The sequence below is a fragment of the Lepus europaeus genome, chromosome 16 (assembly GCF_033115175.1).
Source record: "Lepus europaeus isolate LE1 chromosome 16, mLepTim1.pri, whole genome shotgun sequence".
NCBI classification, from domain to species: Eukaryota; Metazoa; Chordata; class Mammalia; order Lagomorpha; family Leporidae; genus Lepus; species Lepus europaeus.
Window position 1 is genome coordinate 57,752,234 of NC_084842.1, and position 20,752 is coordinate 57,772,985.

A 20,752-nucleotide genomic window follows, 5' to 3' on the forward strand; every position below is an offset into this window, starting at 1 on the left:
CATATCCCTGGTGGAGGGCAGTGGGAAGTAGTCAGGAATAAGAATTGTACCCATTTCACAGGTGCCAGTGAGTAAAACTGAGAAAGGAGCAGAAACGCCAGGCACCTTTGAGAGCAAGTAAGCGGCTCAGGACGGCCAGGGAGCTGACTTCCTGGTCCGGGGCCTCCTCCAGGGCTGCCCCGCCTTCCACACTTCCACACCTGCTGTACCATTCCTGGTCATCATTCCTCAGGCTTTCCTATGGGAAAACATGCCCCCAAGTGGAAACATGGGTGAGCCAGAGAATGTTCCCACCTGAGCCCCTTAGCTCGGAGGGCCCCTGCCAGTGAGACAAAGTCAGGCCAACACGGAGCTGGGTTTTCTGGCTGTCTCACAGCTATGGAGCCTTGTGCATGCCTGGTGTGGCGAGAGAACGCAGGATTCTCACCACCACTGTTCACAGTGCACAGTGGCCTGCGAGGACCAGGAGTGGATCTACATTCAGAAACTCCAGGAATGGTCTGGATTTGATGTTGCCATAGAAGAAGACATGAGCCCAAAAGGATCTGTTTCAGAACCCTTCCCTGGTCTTAAGGAATGCTTTTCCCTGAAGGTAGTAGATGCTGCTGTTTAGATCTAACTAGCCCTGGAGACTAGTCCTGGCCTCACCACTCAGCAAAATTCTGGACTCATCCGTGAAACCAGGATAAAAGGCTGGATGGATCAGCTCGGGTCAGCTGGCGAGAGCGCTCCACTGTGAATGCAATGGGATGATGGTTTCTTTCTGTAAATGTGAAGAGAGCTGGGGATAGAGGGTGGAGGCCGGTGCTGTGGCACAGCGGGTTAAAGCCCTGGCTTGAAGTACCGGCATCCCATGTGGGTGCCGGATCTAGTCCCAGCTGCTCCTCTTCCAATCCAGCTCTCTGCTATGGCCTGAGATAGCAGTGGAAGATGGCCCAAGTTCTCAGGCCCCTGCACCTGCGAGGGAGACCCAGAGGAAGCTCCTGGTTCCTGGCTTCGGATTGGCTCAGTTTCAGCTGTTGCAGCCATCTGGGGAGTGAACCAGCAGATGGAAGACCTCTGTCTCGACCTCTCTCTGTAACTCTTTCAAATAAATAAAATAAATCTTTAAAAAAAATATTCACAGGACATTTTAAACATCTTCCCTTGCTCATACTGCTTTTTACACAACAGTGGTCACTACCTGTCCAGCACCGGCTTCTCACTGAACAGGGTGGCAAGACAGCGGGTCAAGTGTCAGAGTCCAAATCAGAAGGCACGCACAGGGTGGGCTGCTCCTGAGCGCACTTGTGTTCCGTGAGCTTCAGGGAACACTCAGCACATGTCTCCAGGGCTCTTGCCACTATCAAGAGAAATGAAACTCAGTCGGACACCCCTTTCCAGACTTGATTTCTCATTGCCTTCAAGACTGCAGACATCTCATCACTGGGGTATTTCGGAAGCAGAGGGAAGGTCCAATAACTCGCTGATGGCCTCAAGGCTGGTGAGTGTCTTACTCATTTATTGCAGAGGTAAAGGGAGTGACAAAGAGCTGTCCTCTGCTGGCTCGCTCCTCACATGCCTGCCAGGGCTGCACAAGGTGAGGCCAGGGACCCAAGCACGTGCGTGGCAGGGCCCCAAGTCCTTGAGCCATCATCCCCTGCTGCCCCTCAGTGCGCATTAGCCGGGAGCTGGTATCCGAAGCAGGGCGGAGATTCAAACCGCAGGTGTCCCAAGCAGTGTCTTAACAGCCCGGCCAAACCCTGCCCCCAGAGCCCACTTCTTTCTGACGTCACCCTCCTCTGGGCTCAGTAAATAAACAACACAACAAAAAATCCTGGCGGCCCACCCCCGCCCCGGCCAGGTGGGGTCCAAGCGCTCTGTATGTGAAACTCCCTTAACCTGCACCGAACTCTGCAACAAACCCCTCGCTAGACGGGAGCCCGATGAGAAACTTTTTTTTTTTCTTCTTCTTTTCGGTTGATTTCAGTTGAATGACACTGCACCGAAATCACAACTCCGTTTCAGGTTCCTGGTGGTGCCTGCTTCCTCTTCTAGTTTGTTTAGTCACCGAATTGGATTCCCGTTGACCCATTCGGCGCCTAGCCCGCGGCCCGGCTGAAACGCGGGAGGCTCCTGCACGCCTGTATAAACAGGTAAGGCGGCGGGGGTGCGGCGCGGGCTGCGGTGGGGGCGCGAGCCAGCTCCCCGGGGACCCGGCAAGGTTAGGCGAGGGCCGGGCTGCAGTTTCTAAATGCAGTGTTTTTTGTTCCCTTTCTAGAAACCAGCTGTAACTCGAGGTCAGGGCGCACGAACGCGGGCCACTGGAGAGCCGGCAGCGCCCAGGCCCCAGGCCCCGCGGCGAAGGCCCCGGCAAAGGTCAGGGCTGCGTCCGCGTGACGTTCCTTCCTGCGCTGTCCCGGCCATGCTCTGGCCCAGGTGAGGACACTCGGGGGAGGCGGGCGCACGCGGGACCCTGCCTACCTGCTTCGGCGCCGTCTTCGCGAGTGGGAGCGCGGAGGTGGGTGGCACCGATCGGCCGCAGGGTCCTGAGCCCTCCAGCCTGGCTCCGGGCCCGGTGTCCCCGAGCAGGGCGGGGACCCAGGTCCTCAGGTGGAGCAGGTGCCGCTCGTGGGGCCGGTGCTGGGCGTCCGAGACGGATGGGACTGTCTGAGCGGAGACAGGAGCCCACCCGGCGAGGCCCCCGGCCCGCGCCCCTCCAGGCCGATCTCTGTTTTAACCTTCGGCTAAGGTATCCGCGGCTCCTCAAACAACAGGAATGTTGCGCTGGCCTGCCGCCAGCCCAGGCTCAGCGAGCAGGATACAATTTCAGTGCAGATTTACGGGAAGTTGCCTGTGTTGGGAGTAAAAATCTGGTTTGGTGAGTTTAAGGGAAGGGAGTAGACGAGGAGACAACCTCGCTACTGTGCGGCGGATGGCCTCGGCAGCGGGGGAGGGCCGCGGGCACAGGAGGCAGGGAGGGGACCGGGAGGGCTCGCAGACCCGGCGCGCAGCGCTCCCGTGCGCAGCCGGGCTCCGGGCCGCTCGCCTCGCCTGCTGCGGACGCGGCGCAGCCGTGCAGGGGTCCCTGCCCCGGCGCCCCCTCCGCCCGCTCGGGACTGGGAGCAGGCAGCCAGGGCTGGGGGACGTGCCCTCGGGGAGGAGAGCCGGTGGCCTCCGCAGGTCTCCAGGGCGGAGCGGTTCTGAGCGCCTGGAATCTTGGAGAGGCGCGCGAGCCGCCCTGTGGCTTTAAGCGGCGCGGTGGGGAGTAGCCGGACACTCCTTATTTCGGTTTTACATTAAAAAGAGGGAGGCTCTGGAGCTGTGCTAGGTTGCTGCCTTGCAGTGTAAATTGCTACCGGGGCTGTGAATGGTGTTAGTTTCTCAAGTGGGCGCCTCCAAATAAACCGAGGTAAGGGGGATTTGGGGTAAACCTTTTAACTGCTGCCTCTTCACTCTTCCTTGTGGGTCCCGAGTTTCTGGAAATAATTTTTTTTTTTTTCTTTTCTCTTTGAGGCCTTATCTCCCTCACTTGCTCTCCCTCCTTCCGCCTCTGGTGAGGTTCGTGGGAAATCAAGGGTTTATAAAAAGATTCGAAAAGCGTCATTTTCTGGAAGAGTAGATAATCATACACATTCAGCCCCATTATGTTTCCTGTAGTGATGGAGGAGGTTTTTTTTTTTTTTTTTCCCCCATAAAAAAGTAACCGGTGTTTTCATCCCAGGAAACACGCTCGGGCTGTGGCAGGCACAGGTGAGTTTTCGACTCAGATGATTACAATGAGATTGAGGAAGTATTCATATCAGAGGTTTCTCATTTAAGTGTTAACCAGGGCAGAGGGGGGTCTTCCTGCCACCCCTTACCTCTGAAAGTGTCCCCCCCAGGGGAGGGCCACTTGCTGTTTCAAGTTAAAAATCCCATCTGGAGGACGGGGTAGGGCTGTGAAATTATGACAGATGACAAATCAGCAGGCGCCGGATATTTAAGAAATCAGTTAAAATCAGTGGAAGTGGAATTTTTCAAGTATGTGACTCATTTTTTATTTAGGCAAAAGTTCAGCTAGTTCCGGGTACTGGCCCAGGGCATTGAAAACTTATCAAAGTGATTAGAAAGAGGCCATCCCAAGGTACTTACTTACCCGATGGTTACTGATTTGAACTAAACCGCAACCCGCTTTTTTTTTTTTTCTGGTGGCATTTAATGAATGATGGTCTCCCAGTATTCTCCCAGTATTTCCAGTATTAAATACAGATTAAACCTGTTTTTAAAAATTTTATGGTGAAGTCCTACGAATTTTTCCAGGGATGGAAGGAAGCAGAGGGTTGGCAACAGAACGTGAAGTGAAGTGCTGGCCGCAGTGTGGGGCCCCCAACACTTGGCTGTTAGACCAGGAGGGTTTGAGAATTACAGGTGCAAACCGTAAAAGGTAAAAAGTTGTCAGCTGCGTGACCACAACCTCCAGACACACCAGCGCATCCCAGCGAGAACAGAAGCTGCCTGCGGTTGACATGATCCTGTCGGGCAGTCTGATGGTCTGAAATCTTGGAGGGAGACCAGACCAGGTCAGTCTGAGAGGTCAGCAGGGCAGGCGGAAACGGAGCAGGTGGTTCAGGGTTTGGTATTTTTTCTCGCCTGCCACCTTCCACCTGTTCCGATGGGCACACGTGGGCCTCTCCGGCCTCATTACTGCAGACTGGGAGAATGGGGACTCAGAACTTTTCCTAAGCACCCAGCCTCTTAACTTTCAGGGTTTATTAAGTAAAGAAGTAGGCAGAAAAGAACAAAGCTGCCAGGCTGGCTCTGCTACCCTTGACCTGACTTGGTAGGCCGCACCTGTCAGATGAAATTGTTTTTGGAAGGTGTTCCAAGTGTGAATCCCGATTGAAGATCAGTCATCTTCCCCTTGGTTCTGGCCTTGTAAGATGTGCGTGGGATTGAGAATCCACATCACCGTTTCACACCAGCCTTCGTCGTTGTAATAGTCAACATATTTTTGATTCCCCACTGTACTGCTCCAGACTACATGCTGAAAGGAGTCTGCCCAGAGCAGTTGGTGATTCTGAGGGCGAAATAAAGACATGTGTTCCCTATGCCTGCTCTCACAAGTTTTGGGGACTAATCAGGTTTTTTTCCTTCACCTGATAACTACGTTCTGCTCCCAGTAATTGAAGCTAATCTCGGTAATGATTTAAACTTGTAAAGTTGAACTAGCTGGAATTATTTTTCTTATAAATGACTGCAGTTGCTTTCCAAATTCTTCTCTTGATATCAAGATGAAAATCGTGTCCCGAACGATTGCGCTTTATCTGCTATAGAAAAGTAGTGGCCTGGTTCAGACAGGTGTCCAGCTCCACCACAAGTCCCCTTCTGATTTTTTCAGGAGTGGATCTAGGGGTACTGGAGAGGGGAAGGAAGTTTTTCTTGAAGTTGAACCCAGGCTCAAGTAAAACTGCGATTAGGTTACCCCAGGGGCTCCATAATCCTAGAAAAACTTACACTGACGGGGGTGGGGTGGGGCCTTTGATGGGGGACTCCTAGGACTTAGCAAAGGGCTAGGTTGTTGTAGGATTCTGAAATTTGTGTGCCAAACTTGTAGGAAGTGACAGTGGAGACATGAAATGCAGCCTGGAGTGCTTGTCAGAACGATTCCAAGTTCAAGGTTGGATTGGAACATTTCCATGGCTGGCCTGAATGGGGAGAGAGGTTTTTCCTCTTGGGAGCCGTCTCTGTGTCTTGTGATGATGTTGCCTTTCTGGTTTGGTACCATGCGAGGTGTGTGTGAGTCAGGACTCCGTGCCACCTGCTCCGAGCCCTTGCTTCAGAGAGCCACTGGGTTGAGATTTTCCACAGTGGCAATGCAGAGATGACTTGGCCTTCACACCCTCTCGGTAGTTGTTTAATTGCCACGTCAGGTTGTTGCAAACGCAAACGGCTCTTGCTGGGGAGGTTTGGGGGAAAGGGCCCTTGCCTCTTGGTGTGTGTGGTCTGAACCATCCTGTCAGCGAAACACTCCCGAGCCGGCTGAGCTGGGCTGGATGTCAGACTGCGGCTTTCCCGGCTGGCTCCTCTCTCAGCATCTAGGGGGAGGCGAGCACCTCTCCTCCAAGAATCTCTCCTCCATTGTTCTGAGAAAGGCTTGGGCAGGAGTGGTCGGTGAAAGTGGAGAGGGAGCAGTCGTGTGCACTTCCCCATCGGTGTCCTCACACCACTGCGGGGGGAGCCGGCTGCGTGGGAATCGGAGGCGTGGCTCCTCCCCACTTTTGTAATCCAGATTCTGCAATAGACGCTGACTTGAGGGAGTCCAGATATCATCTCTTGTACAACCAAAAGCAAGCTGATTACAAAAGACACAAGCCCTGCGCAGCACGCCCCACTCTGCCTCTCCTCCACTTTCTGTAGTGGTTTAAAGACACCTGGAGGAAAAAAAAACCACAGCCCCCCCTTCGGTTTATGGGACTCCCATGTATAATATGAGCATCCCCCCCACAGCATGAATCTTCACTTTTTGTCATCCAGGGAACATGGTTTACATAAAAATGATTTGTGGGTGTGTTTCGATGTTTGCAGTTTCTATGTTTGTAAAACACAAAACCCAAGTCAATGGACAGGCTAGGAGATAGGAGATAGGATTGCGTCGTTGGCTTTAGAGGGTGGGGGGTGGCATTTCTGGGAACAGCCCAGTCTCGGCCAGCTGCGAGAGCTGGCACCTCAAGGAGACAAAGAGGAGACCCTCTGTGATTGGGCCAAATAGAAATACTCGAGTCTCAGCAGATTCCTCGTTCTGCAAAGTGTATGTTTCACTTCTGGATTACAGTGAATCATGTTAATCAAGAAAACAATTTCTAGTCTTCCCAAATCACAGTGCTTATCTTTGGGTATGTATGAGGGATCTTCAAAAAAAATTCATGGACAATGGATATTATTAAAAAAAAAAAACAAACTATGGATTTATCCTTTTTTCTTTTTTTGCACCCAAATGAACTTCGCTTTGGATTCTGTTTCCCTTGAATGCACTGAGGTACCCTCAAACCTGTTGGTGGTTCTACTGATTGGGGTAGCCCAGGGCCAAGCCCACGTTAGGTGCCTGGGGCTATGGGAGTTGAGAGAGGGCAGCTGCTAACTGCTGCAGCCACCTGGTTGTACTTTGCTTAGGCTCCTAGTCCATTTGCTCTTATTCCCCAGGGTGCCTGCCCACTGGGGTGGAAGACCACCTGTTCCCAGGGTGCCCGCCCGCTGGGGTGGAAGACCACCCGTTCCCAGAAGGTGTGGATGGACCACAAGCCACCCATGGGAGCACAAGAGTTAATGATATGTACCAGTGGGCAGCGGGTGGGTGCACAGTGAATGCCCGGCATTGTGCAGCTGACACAGGGACAGGAGGCCCGTACCTTACCAAGGAAATGCCAGCCTGCGAAAGTATCCGTCTCTCAGAGCCCTGAGACCTGGCTCCGTCATTTTTTTAAAGCATTTCACCTGCCAAAAGAAAAACGGAAGTGCTCAAGGCCTTAAGGAAGTGGAGCGGGTTTTTCTCAGGTGTGGCTTCTCTGAGAGCCAGTGGAAGGCCATTCTGAAAATGTCTGTCTGGACCCTTCAGGCTCAGGCAAAACCTTCTGGGTCCGCGTCGGACAGGTCGGTAGCCCCGTGACTTGAGTTCTGAAGTGGTTTCCGTACTCCTTGTTTGTGGTCGTTTTAAAAAATAAAGTTGTGGTTCTCGGGACACGTAGCTCTTGCCAAGATGAGACCCATCTTCTCGGTAGCCTTGTCAAGACAAAGTGCCTCTGTGTGACTACAACTGGAGGATTTGGTGACTGAAAACTCACTGCAGCTTCCTAATGGGAGAGTCAACAGCCTCGTGTTTTCGTTGGTGTTTGGTCTCCTCTTCCGCCGGCTAATATCTGGGATGTATTTCTCGACGCAGGTGATTTGACTTTTTTAGACTTGCCCGGGGAAGAATGTGGTCGGAGCTTTACCTCGGAGCTTATACAAGTGAAAGCCGCAGTTGTGCTGAGCTCGGCTCTGTGCGCCGGTTTGTTTCTGGGATAATCAACAAAAGTTGGGTTGCACGTGGAGAGAGAGAGAGAGAAAGGGTTTCGCTGGAGTGAAAATGACGGTTTGGGGCAGGGTGTGTGTGTGATATGACTGTACGAAGTTCAGACTCCCTAGGTTGCCTTGTTTCCACTCCTGGCTCTGGCGTGTATTTATTGTGACTTTAAGTAGGCTGCCTAACCTCCCGCGGACTTGGTTTCCCCAGCTGTAACACACCTCCCTTACCGTGTTGCTCTAGGGACTGAAGAAGTGATTCTTTTGTACCTGAAGAGCTTAGGACGGGGCCTGATGGGTAGCCCACGCCATGTGGTGGGGTCTGGGTGGTATATTACGGCTGACTGCACTTCAGTGTTTGAAATCTCATCCCTACTCCACGTATGGGTTTTCTATTATGGCCTCTTCTGCAGGTTGGAATCCACAGATCTCTTCCAAGCAGCACTTTGGCTTTGACCAAATACTCATGGCCCTTGTAGCCAGACGCTATTCTTTTGGTTATTGTATCTTAGTTGTGCTACTGATGGAGCAAAAGTTATTTAGAGTGACCAGGGTGCAAAGGACTTAAATAGTTCCTATTATGACTTTTAAAAAATTATTTATTTTCATTTTATTTGAAAAGCAGAGAGAGTGAGCGAGCTTTGATCTGCTGGTTCATTCCCAGATGCCCACAGCTGCCAGGTCTGGCCAGGCCAGGCCAAAGCCGGGAGCCAGGAACTCCATCTGGTTCTTCCCCTGGAGTGGCAGGGACCCGTGTAAGTACTGGAGCCTTCACCTGCTGCCTCCCAGGGTGCATATTAGCAGGAAGCTGGAGTCAGAAGTGAATCGGGGACTCTAGACCAGGCACTCGTTATGGGATACGAGCATCCCAAGTGATGTTTTTTCATTCCTGTGCCAAATGCCTGCTGCTATTATGAGTTGTCTAGGTTACTTTTAATTAGTCAGAATGTATAATATGGGCCTTTCTCAGAACCCTGCATGCCTTACCTGTCCCCAGGGCCATTGCACCACTGCTTCCTGTCGTACCTATGCTATTTTTCCTAGCAAATAGAAAGTAAGTTTCTTGGTGGCAGGATTTGTGTCTGAATAATATTTGCATCTTCTAGTGCTTCCAGTTTACCAGTGAGTGCTCAATAAATAAAATGAGTATTTTGGCCTGAATACATTACTGAAATTATGACTTTTGCATTCTGTGGGTATGTATGTGTTTTAAGTTCATGGAAAATGGAATTAAAAAGTAAGTTATTTTCATGCAGAAAACTTTGAAAGCCCATGCCTAGTTTTCCATAACACTCATCGCTTATGGACTTTTTAAAAGGCAGACTTACTGAGAGACAAGGAAAGACAGAGATTTTCCATCCCCTGTTGGACTCCTCAAATGGCCACAAAGCCAAGGCCAGGAGCTTCTTTCAGGTCTCCCACATGGGTGCAGGGGTCCAAGGACCTGGGCCATCTTCCACTGGCTTCCCAGATGAATTAACAGGGAGTTGGATTGGAAGTGGAGCAGCTGAGACTTAATCTGGCACTCACATGGGCTGCGGGTGTCGCAGGCAGCAGCTTCCTCCATTGCCCTGCAATGCCGGCCCCCTCTTATGAACTTTTTGAAGGCTTCTCTATGTCCTGTTCATTTAGATGACTTTGCTATGTTTGTTTGTTTCCTTTCTTCCTTCTCTCTCTCTCTCTTTCTTTCTCTCTCTCTCTTTCTCTCTTTTTTACTTATTTATTTTATTTTATTTGAAAGAGTTACAGAGAGAAGTAAAGTCAGAGAGAGGTCTTCCAAACGCTGGTTCATTCCCCAGATGGCCACATGGCTGGAGCAGCCCGATCTGAAGCCAGGAGCCAGGAGCTTCTTCGATTCTCCCATGTGGGTGCAGGGACTCAGGCACTTGGGCCATCCTCCATTGCTTTCCCAGGCCATAGCAGAGTGTTGGATCACAAGTGGAACAGCTGGGACTTGAACTGGTGCCCACATGAGATGCTGGTACGGCAGGACTGGGTTTTAACCTGCTACGCCACAGCACTGGCCCCTACTTATGTTTTCTACAAGTATTTTACTGGGTACAGGAAATACGACGGAGCTACGACGGAGCTGTAGTGAACTCAGGGATAGTCTAGAACAAAGCCCTGCCTGCACCATGCCTCTGGCAAGCTGGGGCAGTGGCTGGAGGAGCGCTGTCACAGCCCCCTGGTGTTGAGTTTATACCTCGCTTTCTTCCATTTCCTTTCAATAATATATATAATAATGAGTAGAGGAAAACACATTTTCTCAAAATCAGAGTGGACAAATGGGGAGGGGCAGTGTCGCTGTCAGCCTGGGAGCCCCAGCCATGTGGCTGTGCTGGTGGCTGGTGGTATGAATAGGAGAGGCGAGGGAGGGAGGCCAGGTGGCAGGATGTCCACAGGAGAGCGTTGCCTCCAGTGAGATCCTGTTTGCAGAGCAAAGGGACTCAAACAGCAAGTTAGCTCTTCCCATTGGTGCAAACAGTAGTTTGGCCCAGGTTCTTCCTTTGCGTTTTGCCCTGCTTTGTGGGTTCCAGGATCCACCCCAAGGTATATGAAAATTTGCCAGTGAGTAAACAGAAACTGTGAGCTTGGATGCTACTAATGAGCCCAGAGAGGAAGCCCAGGGTCCCCCTTCACCCCCTTGAGAGGTACACAGACCCTGACATGAAGTGGTGACACCTTGTTCTCGCACGTCCTGGTAAGGTGTGAAGGGCCTAGCACTTTCCCTCTGGTTCAAGCAGGTGAGCGGACTCTTCATGGGCTCTGCACCGTCTTTTCTCGCTGTTTCCACCTCTGCCCTCAGCCCTCACCCATGCAGGAGGCAGTATCTAGAGTGATGTTTGTTCTTTTCTATTCTTTTTTGTTGTTCTTTCCTTTCAAGATTTATTTACTTAATTGAAAGTGAGAGCCACAGAGAGAGATCTTCCATCTACTGGTTCACTCCCCAGATGGCCACAACAGCTAGGGCTTGGCCAGGCCAAAGCCAGGGGCAGGATCCTCTTCCGGGTCTCCCATATGGGTGGCAGGGGCCCAAGCACTTGGGCCATCTTCTACTGCTTTCCTAGGCCATTAGCATGGTAGGCAGTGGCTTTACCTGCTATGCTAGAACGCCTGCCCCCTTTATTTTTGTTTTTAGAAAAATGTCCTTGAGATCCTTTTGTTTTTTTTTTTTTTTAAAGGATTTTAAAATTTTCAACCACAAAACAAACTGCTTATCTTGTGCCATAAATAAAAACCAACAATGAGGCAGGACTGTATATAAACCAAGAAGACGAGTTTTGCCGAACATGTGATAAAATGCTTTATAATCATAAGCCATCCAGTTTTAGAAATAAAACTGTTGAAAAGTCACAAATCTTCAAAGGGCTCACACAGGACACCCTGGACAAGGGGACAAGCTGTGGTTCTGCCATTTTGTACTGTTCTCACATTTTTGAAATTTAATTTTTTAGAGCATAGATCTGTTCCATATTCTAAACTTCACACAGTTTGGATTTTTTTTTTTTTTCTCAAAGACGGTGTGATAGAGGCACCAATGACAATGCTTTGTTCCTAAGAACCTTGCAACAAAGCGTTGTCTCTTTTAAACGTAGGATTTCACAGGCAGAGGGGAAATCCTGGATGAGTTTCCCCTCAGCCGCAGGTGGCTTCTGCTGCGGTGCTAAGTGGCATGGAGGGGGACGACCGCTCCCTTGGCTTCGTCTTGTCTGAACCCTCCTCGGGCCTTTTGGTGGCCTTGGTGGTGCTGCCACTGGCATAGTGACCCTCATGGCTTCCTCAGCAGCATGTGGTATCTTGCATCTTTGGGAAATTTCCATCAGTTCGTCCTCTTGCACAGAAGGACCTCCTTATAGCTTCTGCAGAGTTGGTTCAGTGATGATCGCTGGGTTGAGTGCCGTTTTCGAACAGAAGTCAGGTGCTGCCAGTCCCCTGTTGAAGACTGTCCAGCTCTTGTCTGGAAATATGTTGTATTTCCAGTCCCATGACCTCTTTCACTGTGGCTACTCCCACTTCACTTTGCTTTAGCCACAGTTGATTCCGTCATGGAACGTGCCAGGTGTGTTCATGCCGCTGGGCCTTAGCACTGGCTGCAGCCTCTCCCAGAACGTCTTCCCTGAATACCCTGTAGTTCATTTACCTTTCACCTCGAGGCTTTGCTCTGCCTTCCCCTAGGTGTGACAGCTCCAAGGTGGGCTCTTGGGGCAATAGTGAAGCTGCTGCTTGGAATTCCTGCATCCCAGGTTGCAGGACCTTGTTTAAGTCTAGAAGGTTCTGATTCCTCTTCTTCTGGTCCAGCTTCCTGCTAATGTGCCCCTGGCGAAGCAGCAGTGGTGGCTCAAATAGTTAGGTCCCTGCCACCCATGTGGGAGACCCAGATAGAGTTTCAGACTTCTGGTTTCAGCCTGCCCTGGCTGTTGCAGGCATTTAGGGAGTGAACTGGTAGATGGACAATTTCTACCTGTCTGTCTCTCTTTCCCTCTGCCTTTCAAATTAAAAAACAGAACCACCCAACAGTTCCTCTTTCCTGCTGGTGCGTTCTCTCTCTCTCTTTCTCCCTACCTTGTACACTGTGGTATTTAAATAATTGTACGCCTTATCTGTCTGTCCCGCTAGAGTGTCTCTGGTTTGTTGGGTATCCCAAGCAGCATCTGCCGCAGAGTTGGTGTTCCGAAAGTATTTGTTGAATGAATGAATGAAGCAGACAGGTTAAACCCAGCACACGTATGCCGGAAAGTGCACGCTAGCTGGGTGTTTTCCTTGCAGTAGAGCCACGAGCACACCTCTCTGAGGGAGCCTGGCTTTCCTCCCCTGTTAAGCTGCCCTGTCTCGGTGGTTTCATTACTGCCTGAGCCACCATGCGCCCTCGATGGAGGCCGATGACTAAGTAACCTGCGAGGCAGGGCCAAGTGGGGATGTCGCAATCATTTCAGCACTTCCCAGTTTCCAAATCAAAGCCTCCTCTTTGGCAATCTTTTTGTGATTTCCATCGGCATCTTATAGCCCTTTGTTTCAGAGCAGCCTTGTGAATTGCCTGCCCTACAGATAATTACGCTTGACTAACTTTTATTATTAGATTATTTATTACTTTTTCTATTGTCATTTAATGATTCTTCTGAAAGTCACTGTCAAGATTACGTTTTCTAAACTAGCTCTTGACCTTTGAAATTTTTCCAAATGCCAGCTGCTGCTGCACGTTCCAGCTAGAATTTTCTCAGAAAGCTCAGTTAGATGTTTTGCCTTGATCTAGCGTGAAACCCAAGTGCTATATCATTGTATGAGTTAGTATTTTCCTAGAACCTTTGTTGAAGACCTTGCTCTTGCCTTTTCCTGAGAACAAAACAACTTCTTGGAGGCAGTGCTGTGGTGGAGCAGATTAAAGCCATGGCCTGTAGCACTCACAGCCCAAGTGGGCACCAGTTTGAGTCCAGGCTGCTCCAGTTCCTATCTGGCTCCCTGCTTAAGTGCCTGGGAAAGCATCGGAGGATGGCCCAAATGCCTGGGCCCCTGCGTTGACATGGGAGACCTGGATGAAGCTCCTAGCCCAGCCCTGGCCTTTGTGGCCATTTGGGAAGTGAACTACTGGATGGAAGATCTCTTTCTGCTGCTTCTCTTTCTGTAACTCTGCCTTTCAAATAAATAAATAAATCTTTAAAAAAAAATAATGAAAGGAAGCATACACAATTAAAAATACACAGCAACTTATTCTTTGGAGGTCTAGTAAAATGATGAATCTCTAGCAAAACTTATTTAGAAAAAAGTGAGTATTCCAGTAATTTTAAAAAAACAATAAGCTCATGATCTGTCATGCTTGTTTGCTAGCTCTGGCCTTATTCTCACTTTTGGACAGTAACTGTGGTTTGGCAAAATTGTTTTCCTTGGCATTTGGAGGTACAGCTCGCTCTGTGCCTTTACCTGTCTTATTTATTTCTGTATCTTGCTGACAGTGGCTTCCCCAATGACTGATAGAATCTTGTGCTATTAGGCTTGGGGACTCTAAAATCCATTATTTAAGGTGGCTGTGAACTTCAGGAAGGCTGTAAACTTTTTTGCAATAAAAATGAGGCAGTTGTATTTAAGCTCTGTGAAGGGTAGGTGAATATCCTGCATTTAGTTATTTCTGATTATTTACTCATTTTTAAGACTTATTTTTTTGAAAGGCAGAGTTACAGAGAGGAGAGACAGATAGAGATCCTCCATCCACTGGTTCACTCTCCAAATGGCTACAATGACCTGGGCCTGGGCCAGACTGAAGCCAGGATCCAGGAGCTTCTTCAGGGTCTCCCATGTGGGTGCAGGGGCCCAAGGACCTGGGCCATCTTCCACTGCTTTCCCAGGCCAAGGCAGGGAGCTGGATCGTAAGTAGGGCAGCTGGGACTTGAACTGGCGGCCATATAGGAGGCTGGCACAGCAGGCTGTGGCTTTAACCCACTACAATACAGCGCTGTTCCCTGATTATTGCTGATTATGGTTTATGATTGATTTATAGTTATTTGGAGTAGGTTTTTTTTTTTTTTTTTTTTTTTTTTTTATCTTTTTGGTTGGTTTGGAAACCATCAATCTGTACTAACTGGACAAGTCATTGAGTTTAAAAAATATGAAATATACCTAATAAGTAAAGAATGAACATTACTTCTTCCTGTAAATTGTTTTATTACTATATGTATACTGAATGGGACATTAGAAACAAATAGAATATAAATGATAAGCTAGACCTGTCTTTTGTATGTTTGCTTTTTTCTTTGAGTGGCAGACACACAGAGAGCTCCCATTCCCTCCCCAAATGCCCACAACTTCTGGAGTCAAAGCTGGGAGTTGGGAACTGAATCCAGGCTTCTGTGTGGGTGACAGGAACACAACTACGTGAGCCATCACTGCTCTCCCAGGGTCTGCACTAGCAGGAACCCGGACTCAGGAGCCAGAGATGGGGATCTAGCCAAGGCACTTGGATGTGGGGTGAGGGCATCTTAACCCAAAAACTGTTGGGCCAAACACTTGCTGTTAGACCTGTATTAAATAATACACCATGTAAAGGGAGCGGTGGTGTTGTATACCGAACATACAGGACCAGTAGATATGAGTCAGTTTATAGTAGACACATCGAAATTACCCATTTTGCTGTGTAGACACAGAGTTAACTGTTGCCTTGACTGGACACAGGTACTAGGAAGCTAGAAGTGAATGACAGTTCTCTGCCCTCCCAAGGCTATCCTTGTGGCTGGAGGTGGGTTTAAGTGCTCTGAAGGAAGCCCCAGGTCCCAGTAAAGGCAGGGAACACTCTTCGCTGGGCCGGGCAGAGGAGGGTTCCCTAAGGGGTGATGTGAAGGCACCTGGTGGACAGGAAGGTGTTCATCTCTGCTTGATGGAGTGGCGCTGGTGAGGGTGCTAAGGCTGGGAAGGATTGGAATGGCGAGGGATTTAAAAAGGCAGGGGTTGCTGCGGTGCAGGGAGCAGCTGTGAGGGAAATGGGGTACAGAGACCTAGGGCACGTAGGCCTCTCAAGACCATGGAAAGGGCCGGCGCTGTGGTGTAGTGGGTAGAGCCGCTGCCTGCAGTGCCAACATTCCATATAGGCACCGGTTCGAGACCCCACTGCTCCACTTCTGCTCCAGATCTCTGCTATGGCCTGGGAAAGCAGCAGAAAATGGCCCAAATGCTTGGGCCTCTGCACTGCGTGGGAGACCCTGAGAAAGCTCCTGGGTTCAGATTGGCACAGCTCTGGTCATTGTAGCCAATTGTGGAGTGAACCAGTGGATGGAAGAACTCTCTCTCTCTCTCTGCCTCTCCTCCTCTCTCTAACTCTTTCAAATAAATAAATCTTTATAAACAAACAAAAAGACCATGGAAGAGAGTTTACGATGGTTCCTCCAAGCCCAAGGGACTGCCTTCCAATGTGGTTTCTTCTGTGTACCCACCTGGATCTCTTGCAGCCCCAGGTCAGGCCTGGCAGGGTCATCCCAGTGGTGATGCCCTGGCTACAGGGAGAGGGCAGGTAGGGGGTTCTGGATGTGTTACAGGGTGACGGCAGAGCCTGGTTTGGAGGTGTTTACTCAAGTGTCCGTTAAACTCTGCAGGAGAAGATGCCAGTTCCCTGGCTGTGCTGCGAGGACACGCTAGCTAGCTGGTGAGAGCAGGAGACGTCGCTAATGCCCAGTGGTCTTCTAGTTTGTATTGATGTCTTTTTCATCGTATCCAGATTTGCACATACAAAGTTTGTGATTTTATCTGTATGTCACAAATGACAAGATATCACTGAGCATCGATTGTTGTCTTAGTCTGTTTTTACTGGCCATAACAAAACACCTAAGGCGTTGGGCATTTGGCGTAGTAGTGAAGATGCCACTTGCTGTTGTGGATATGTTCCTGAGAGGAGGAGCATGGTGGGGGCAAGAGGCGCGGAGTGGCCACACAGACCGCAGGAGTCGGGTGAAAGCGGGCCAGAGGGGAGCAGCCCGCAGACTCGTTTATTTCAGTTGGTACAACAGCTTATATAGCCAAGGCAGCCAATCCGGTCAAGGGGCGGTCTATGCTCTAACCAATCACAGCCTGTTGCCAGGCAGTATCTGAAGCCATCCAATCACAGCCTATTGCCAGGCAGGCTCCGTTGCCAGGTGGGTTTCAAAGCCATTCCTGAGTAACTGACGCTCACTTGCCAGCGGCCATCTTGGCATGGCCTTCTCACTCCACCACAACTTGCTATGCCAGCATCCCATATCAAAGAGCCTAGTTCTGGCTCCACTCTTGATTCCAGCTTCCTCCTGATGCATGTCCTGGGAGGCTGTAGGTGATGGCTCAAGTACTTGGGTTTCTGCTATGCAAATGGTAGATTCAGTTTGGGTTTTGGGCTCCTGAATTGAACTTAACCCAGCTCCTGCAGTATTATTTTTTCAAGATTTATTTATTGGAAAAGCAGAGTGATGGAGTGAGTGAGTGACATACGGAGACACATGCACATACTATACACATGCACATAGAGACAGAAAGGGAGAGAGAGAGAGGAATCTTCCATCCACTGGTTCATTCCCCCAAATGCCTGTAACAGCCAGGACTAGGCTAGGCTGAAGCCAAGAGCCTGCAGCTTCATCCAGGTCCCCCACGAGGATAGCAGGGGTCCAAGTACTTGGGCCATCATCTGTTGCCTTCTCTGGCATGTTAACAGGAGGCAGGATCTGAAGCTCAGAGGAGTCAGGGTGGAACCAGGCTCTCGGCTACGGGATGTGGGCAGCCCACTCAGCAGCTTAACCGGCTGTGCCACAACGTCCACCCTTATTGTGGACATCTGGAGAGTGAACCTGTGCATGGAAGACCTCTTTCTGTCTCTGGCTCTCTGCCTTGCAAGTAAAGTTAAAGTTTTAAAAAATACAACCCCAGAAAACAGAGCAGGTAATTCACAGAGAACGAAAGTTGCAGGCTGGGAAGTCGGAGAGCCAGGGGTGGTGCGGGCCTTGATGCTGCAGCAGAAGAGGGAGGAGGCATCTCCCAGAGCCACCCACCCTCGCAACCTCACCTAACCTGATCACCTCCCGGTCCACCCCCAAACACCCTGGACATGGGAATTTGGGGATTAAGTTTCCAACACCGGAATTTTTGGGAGACACATTCAGATCACAGCAACTGTGTGTAGGAAACAAGTGGGAAATGGGGTAGGGGACCAAACATTTACAAAAAGCTTAGGTAATCAAGAATCATACAAGTGCTCTGTTTGGTGCAAGTGTGAAGACACTGCCTGGGATGCCCGCAGCCCTGGGTTTGTGTCCCACTCCTCTGCTCACCGACCAGCTTCCTGCAAGAGCACACCCTGGGAGGCAGCAGAGTGTGAGTCAAGTACTTGAGTCCCTGCCACCCACGTGGGAGACCTGGATGGAGTTCCAGGCCCCTGGCTTTGGCCTGGCCTAGCCCTGACTGTAACGGGCATTTGGGAAGTGAGGCAGTGTTTGCAAGAACTTGTTTATGCCGTTCAAATAAAATGGAAAAAAAAGGAATCTTCAAATTTATCACAGATATAATGATTAACATTTTAATGTATTATATATTGAATATACAACTTTAATAAAACAATTATATTTTGTATATTAAGTATTGTTTTAAAGTTAAATATGGTAAATACACTGAATATATGAACCATATATATTATATATATTTTTATATATAAGATACTGAATATGTAAAATATATTCAGTGTGTAATTTTATATATTCATATTCACATATATATTACAGTGTTATATATAATATATCTATATTACAGTATTAAATAACAGTTAATAGCAAAAATTAAATGTAAATCAGTACGTGAGTGAAGAGATTCATGCAGCACTCCAGAAGATAAAGGGTTAAGCAGTGAATTTCCTTGTGAGTTAGGACCACTCAGGGGCATGCAAATCCATGCAGTAAATAGTGGCATCATGAAAACAGAGCTGTTTAGCATGTGCAGATAGAAGTCTCTTGTCTCTTCCTGACCTGACTTTACAAAGGGTCTGCTGCAATTGTGCGCCTTCCACGGTGGGAAACTGGACGCCCACACAGACAAACGTGACAGCATGAGAGGCAAGCCCAGCACGCCTGGGATGCGGGAGCGAGCTTCGCCCCGTGGCAGCTCTGTCTGCCTATTCTGAGGACCCCGGCAGGTCTCCCCCTACCCTCCTGCCAGTGGTTATCCCCAAGAGCTGACTGGCATATGCTTCGGGGTTTAAAGGAAGAAAATGCTGTCTTCTGGTCAGAGGCAGTGGAGAACTTTGGTGCGAGAAAGGTGACGTCACAGAAAGTGGTACCATTGGCGTCAGGCGGCGGCAGGTGGAGGTTACAATGGGGAATGTTGTATGAGTGGGACCGTCAGAAGTGTCCAGGCGGCAGCTTCTTGTTCAGTTGTCAACACCAGTGGAGCCCTGAGGTGTAAGCACATGGGTTCCTGCCTGATTGGACCACGTGGTGTGCTTTTTGTTTTTGCATGAGATGGTTCCATATCCAAAAGGAAGTGTAGTGCCTGAGGTCTCACATATAGTTACATTGCATTTTGAAATTGAACAGCGGCTAGCTGGGTGAGGCGCTGCTGGGGTATGTACCTGCACCAGTCGCACAGAGTGCAGGGGAGGCTGTGTGGATAGCTGCTGGCCAGCTCTCTCTAACCAAATACTTGGATTAACATTCAAAAGAGAAAAGAAAAACGAGCATTTATTAACCTTCAAAGATTCATTTTATTTATTTGAAAGGAAGAGAGAGAGATGGAGAGAGATGGGAGAGAAAGTGAGAGACAGAGATCTATCCAATGGCTTATTGCCCAAATGGATGCAAGGGCCAGGCCTGGTCTTCCCCAGAGGTGGTAGGAGTCCTAGTACGTGGGCATCTGCTGCTGCTTTCCCAGCTGTGTTAGCAGGGAGCTGGATCAGAAGTGGAATAGCCAGCACTGATGCTCCAGGATAGGCTGCCAACATCACAGCACCAGCTGAACTTGCTGTGCTACAAAGCTGGCCTCCATAGCTTAACATTTATTGAGCACCTACTGTATGCTAGGCATAGCCTTATTTATACAACAAAATCCTCCCTAAGAAGGCCTCTACTGTTTAATTTTTTTTCTTTTTAATATCTGATAGGTAGGGGGGTGTGGGGGAGAGAGAGAGAGCCACCTGCTATTTTACTCCCTAAATGCCTGCAACAGATAGTGCTGGGCCAGGCTGAAACCAGGAGCCCAGAACTCAGCCCAGAGACTCAAGTTCTTGAGCCAGCACCTGCTCCCTCCCAGGGTGCACCTGAGCAGGAAGCTGGACTCTGGAGTGGAAGCAGAACTTGAACCCAGGGAATTGACTTGGAATGTGGGCATCCTAAGCAGCATCTTAACTGCTAGGCTGAACATCTGCCCCATGACAGTCTTCTTACCTGGGTCTGCCACTGGCTTCTGTCACCCCAGCCGGTTGACCTTGGACATGGCACTTCATCTTACTGCCTTTTCCTCGCCTTGCCTCTACAATGGGATACAAGAGTGGGGAGGGTAGGTATTGTGGTGATGTGGGGTGTGCGTGAATCCCGTATTGGAGTACCGATTTGAACCCTAGCTGTTCCACTTCTGATCCAGCTCCCTGCTTATGCACTTAGAAAAGCAACAGAGGAGCTGTTGCTCTTATGCACTTAGAAAAGCAACACGGAGCTGGCGCTGTGGCTCACTTGGTTAATCTTCCGCCTAAGACACTGGCGTCCCATATGGGCGCCAGGGTCTAGTCTCGGTTGCTCCTCTTCCAGTCCAGCTCTCTGCTGTGGCCCAGGAGGCCAGTGGAGGATGGCCCAAGTGCTTGGGCCCCTGCATGGGAGACCAGGAAGAAGCTCCTGGCATTGGATCAGCACAGCGCCGGCTATAGTGGCCATTTGGGGAGTGAACCAATGGAAGGAAGATCTCTTTCTCTCTCTCTCTCTCTCTCTCTCTCACTGTCCATAACTCTACCTGTCAAATAAATTAAAAAAAAAAAAAAAAGAAAATGACCCAAATGTTTGGGCCTCTGCCACCGTGTGGGAGACCTGGATGGAGCTCCTGGCTTTAGGCTTTGGCTTGGGCTCAGTCCTGGCTGTTGTGATCATCTGGGGAGTGAACCAGAGGATGGAAGATTCTCTCTCTCTCTCTCTTTCTGCCACTCAGCCTTTCAAATAAATAAATACATGAAAAGAAAAGATTTTTTTAAAATAGAAGAATGAGTGGTTTTAGACTAGGCCTTAACTTATAGTTCACATAGCTCTAAATTTCTCTA

The 20,752-nt window shown here is 49.6% G+C and overlaps 1 protein-coding gene across 4 annotated transcripts in view; it reads left to right on the forward strand.

Moving 5' to 3' along the window:
• Positions 1 to 2,329: 2,329 nt before the first annotated feature.
• RBM47 (RNA binding motif protein 47) overlaps positions 2,330 to 20,752 on the forward strand; it is a 161,114-nt gene continuing 142,691 nt past the window's right edge. For 2 of the 4 annotated variants that reach the window (XM_062213351.1, XM_062213355.1), the window contains exon 1: positions 3,251 to 3,391. The gene's annotated coding sequence lies outside the window, so the exon portion shown is untranslated. Of the gene's footprint in view, positions 2,419 to 2,801; positions 2,861 to 3,250; positions 3,392 to 20,752 lie in introns of those variants that run through there. The other 2 variants (XM_062213353.1, XM_062213354.1) reach the window with 2 other exon arrangements.